The sequence below is a fragment of the Equus asinus genome, chromosome 2 (genome assembly GCF_041296235.1).
Source record: "Equus asinus isolate D_3611 breed Donkey chromosome 2, EquAss-T2T_v2, whole genome shotgun sequence".
Taxonomy (NCBI): domain Eukaryota; kingdom Metazoa; phylum Chordata; class Mammalia; order Perissodactyla; family Equidae; genus Equus; species Equus asinus.
This window is the reverse complement of record NC_091791.1, coordinates 39,594,198-39,599,064: the sequence shown is the minus strand read 5'-3', so window position 1 is coordinate 39,599,064 and position 4,867 is coordinate 39,594,198. Positions and strand designations below refer to the sequence as shown.

Genomic DNA, 4,867 nt, shown 5'->3' with positions numbered 1-4,867 from the left:
TATTTAATTCATTCATTTTATCAACAGTTTTCAGTGCTAGATAACCAAAAATACTATGGTGATGTAGGGGAGGAAAAATTTCTGTTTCCTCTACCCTTCGTAGGCACATTGGCTGGGGTCCCATAAATTACACATACAAAAGACAGATTAACAAGAGAAAAACAAACATAAGTTTATTAACACAAGCATCATGCATACACATGGGAGTACCTAGTGATGAACGAACTCAAAGAACTGGTTGAACTTGGGCTTATACAGCATCCTAACAGACAAACAGTACATTTTTAGAGAACTGCTAAGACCAAGGAAAACAACTTTTGAGTTTCTAGGGTGGGAAAGCTTAGGAAAGAAAATATGTGGGGGAAACTAATGGAAGATAAGGGCTAGTTAGTAAGGTTTGCTGTGTAGATTCCTCTGGTAGTGAATCTGGTTTGATAAGAGCCTAGAGTTGTTCCAGGAGATTAAATTCTATCCTTCTTGGTAGAGAGGGGAAGGGGGACACTTTTATGAATTTGTGTCCTGCTTTTAGGCAGATGGGAACATGGCAGAGAGCTTTTCTTATATCTGCTTCTTCTCAATTGCCTTTAGCTCAAAATAATCTCTGTGCCAACATGGTATATTTTGGGATGGCATATTCTGCTACCCATCAGTGAACAAAGCAGACATTTTCCCCAAACCTCATGCAGCATACACTCTAGTGAGAGACAACACACAGTAAAAAAGTACACAGTCAATTAAAGGTCAGCTTTCTCCATGGAGATGTTTGAAATTTAATTCACTGTCAAACTGTCCCAAGCAGTTTCTCTTATTTTGTGCCAATTTGTTTGAAGCACTACTATTCAGTCATTTGCTGGTACTGATCTAGTTAGATGAAGAAATATGAAAAGGATCTAAATGATCTGAGAGCCCATCTGTAGCAATTAACTTTGACTATGACATTTTATTAAAAGGCAATGCACAAGAAATAATATTTTTAAAAGAAAAAATAAGGAAACAATGTTATTGTTATTTATTCTGGGATTTATTTTGGGACAGGATGTATTAATTTCCTATTGTGGCTGTAATAGATTAGCACAAACTTGCTCACTTAAAATGACACAAATTTATTATCTCACAGTTCTGGAGGTCAGAAGTCTGAAATGAGTCTCACTGGACTCAAATCAAGCTGCTGACACAACCATACTCTGTCTGGAGGCTCTGGGCAGACAATACTTTTTGTAGCTAATCCAGCTTCTAAAAGTTGTCTGCATTTCTCACTGGGGACCCCTAATCTACCAGAATACAAGTTCTCAAGGAATACACAGAAATCTTGGGTAGGTTTAGGATTTTTACTGAAATTCTATAGGAATTGAAGTGAGCAAAATGTGTATCAATGAGGGGTAGGCATAAGAGTTACAGAAAAGCAATCTTCCCAACTTCACTATCACTAAAACAAGAGATTTAATAGATTTAACAAAAATAGTATCTTAAAGTTTTTGATTTGGGAGGAGGCTGCGTGGCGCTAAAATAAGTCTAACCACTGTCAACTCTGCCAAAGTCAGCAATATTAAAAGCAAATAATTCTTAGATAATTAGTCAATTCTTTGGCTATTAGGCAACTCTTCCCAGACATTGCTATACATCATTGAACCCAGAAAGCTGAGCTCATTAATGCAAAATAAATCTCTGGATTATGTAATGTGTTCGTGGGAGGTGTCTTTGACAATCTCCAGAGATCACGGTTACTTAGTGTGTGCTATAACCTAATACCATCTCTCTATCCCATCCTTCGCAATTCTAGAAGAGATCTCTGCACTTTCCAGAACTCAGTAAAACCAAGCGTGGGACAGTCTGGATATTTGCAGAGAAAAACATGCAGCAAATTCAGGAAAATGAATGCTCTTTGGTGTTGAAAATACTTTTGCCAAACTTACACATGAATATCTCCAGGCATTACCAAGAGGTCTCTTTAAATTGACAGCCTAATTTCAGAAGCTTGTTACTCCCATGTAAATGACTGACAGAACCACAGCTGCTATCCTTATTTAGATTCTCCCACTCAAGGACTCCTCCAAGTGCCCAGGGAGTGTCTCTCAGGTACCCCTAAATCAGGCCAAACCACAGCTCCAGCCATTCCCTACTGTTATATGAGTCTCAACCCAGATCTTTGCTAATTGCTGTCTACACACCACTGTAGGCTCCAGCTCCTTGGGGACCACCCTGGCCACCAATGTCCCCATTCTCCATATGCTGCTAGAGCTGGACCTGTATTGGGACCAAGGGCATCTACCCTACAGCCTGCCTCAGCTTGAACTACCCACCCTAAGCCTGTGTCCATAGCTTTGTATCTCTTCCCCAGCCAGACCAAACATGGTAACAGCCACTTTCACTCTGGAGCCCCATGCTGAAGGCAGTAGGCCTTTTCTGACATTCTCCTTGATATGCACTCTCTCACCCAGGAACCTCCTGAACTCCAGTGCCATCCCCAACTTCTCTTGATTTGTATACAACTTTTGCTCTCCTACCTGGAATCTATCCCCAGTCTCTTGCAGATGCTATGTGGCCTAATTCAAATAAATGAGGAATGTACATGAGGGTAGTATTTACAGCAGCGATTCCCAACTGAGGGGGATATAAGAGGAGAGGGGAGGATTTGGGAGCCAAGGGAGAAAAAAGTCACATTTGGCACCATCTGCAGACAATTTTGGTTCTCACAACAGCAGGGTACTACTGACATCTGGTGGGTATATGCAAGCTGGCTGCTTTAACATCCTAGAATGCACTGGACAGCTTCCCACAACACAGAATTCTCCAGCCCAAATGTCAATAGTGCCAAGATTGAGAACTGACTTACGTGTGTTTCTTGGAAGAGTTATTGCTTAAGTTTCAGTTTCCCAAGCAGATTTTAGATCACTTGGCAGGTTTCACAACCTATTTCCCTTGTTCTCTAGTTGCTCTGTTTTACACGTTGAAACAAATAAATTCAAAAGACAATACACTACTGATTTTGCCAAGATTCCACCCAACCCAAAAATCTAGGAAAAAAAGACTGATACTCAAATTGCATCCAGGAACTTCAGCATGTTCAACACCCACTCAACTGTCAGGCCCTTGTTTCTTCCCAATCCTGAAAATGTATATTCCTTTAAAATTTTTATAGATGGTTTTTGCATTTCTGAATTTGAATGTCTAAACATTATAAGTAGATAAGCAGGATTTCTTTTTCCTTTGATTTTTTACCACTGATTGCTTAGCTGCTATCCATTTAAACCTTAATAAGCAAAGACAATCTATTGGCCCAGAAACACTAAGTGAAACGAAGGAAACAAGGAAGAGAAACGCCATCAACGAATGGGAAACTTTTTCAAACACTGCAGCTCTATTAAACTTTTCTACTTCCTTGGTAAGAAGGAAACTCTGGGTTATTTTTCTATCCCAAATAAACCATTCAGTACCTTTTCTAAAATGTGGCTTCCCACTTCGGATAAACATTACAATAGCCCAGAGGCCCACCACACTCACATTACCTCACTGACCTCATTTCTTCAGACTTCCCCCCTGCTCTCCCCACTCCACACACACCACCCACACATGCCAAGTGTGCTCTGACCTCCAGGCCTTTGCACCTCCTGTTTCCCCTGCCTTGAATGCTCTTCCCTAGCCCCATATCCACAGTGCTCACTCCTTCACCCCCTTCGGATCTCTGTTCAACTGCCACATTCTCAGTGAAACCTTCTCTTACCAACATATCTATAACAGCAGAACACCCTGCACTCCAACCCTCTCTATGCTTTTTCTCCATAGCACCATCTGACATAATGGAGGGCCTGGGCCTTGCTTGCTTAGCAAAAATCCCTAGGCCCATTGCAACCATGTGCTTCTGGCTCCCTTCTGGGCAGGCAGCCCAGCTACCGGGATTTGTAACCATCTGGGCCTGGCCAGCCTGGATCCTCCCTTATCCCAGAAGAACAACATCCTGTCTTACAGGGACACAGAGACCCTCCATGTCACCTACTGTTCCTAGGAACACTGGTCCTACCAAGGACAGCCCTTTGGCAAGCATGCAGCCTTTGTTCCTCTGCCTACTTAAGCAAGCTTCTCTTAGGGGGCGGATGTAGGTATTCGTATACTTCCGTCCAGCTGGCCGCCACTGGACACCCTCCCTCTAAGTAAAGCCAATAAACCTACATGTCTCGTTGGCATTCTCGAATTAAAAAATAAAGTCAGCAGTGTTCAGACTAGTGGCCACAGAATGAGACTGTACATCGCTGTCCATTTACAAAGCAAAGTCAACGGAATGATATAAAAGTGATAACTGGTGCCTTTTTAAGTTTTTCTCAAAGTTTGAGAATTATCTTGTCCCTCTCTGCATATCCAGGAGCCAGACGCAGAAGACAGTGAGGAGGCAGGGCTTGTCCCTTGTCTGTTTTATTCATTGCTGTATTGACAGTGCCTTGAACAATGTCTGGCTCTTAGCAGTCGCTTAATAAATTTGTTGAATGAATGAATGATTGAATTCGAAGGGGACAAAACTTTAGTGTATTTAGCACTTTCTGCTTAGATTCCCAATACCACCCCTTCTTTATTAGGACCTTATTACAGGAAGCATGGTTGACAAGGGCACAGAAGGCAACCGCTCTCATAGGATTGTGGGTGAGGGTGTATAAATCTCTTTGCAAAGCTATTCAGCAATAGCTAGGGAACTATAAAATATATATATACATTTGACCCCCAAATTTCTCTATATTTACACAACGGAAATAATGGCACAGGTGCACCACCTGTGTTGTCTGTTGAGACAAGAATGGGAGCAGGGACTTCCGTTTCAGCTCAGGGTACATAAAGATGGAAAGAGCATCGCTGCCACCCTCATAACACAAATCACGCT

General features: G+C 41.9%; 1 protein-coding gene across 1 annotated transcript in view; it reads right to left on the bottom strand.

Moving 5' to 3' along the window:
• Window positions 1–4,867, bottom strand: part of LIPA (lipase A, lysosomal acid type) — a 277,601-nt gene that overhangs the window by 188,991 nt on the left and 83,743 nt on the right. The window lies entirely within an intron of this gene.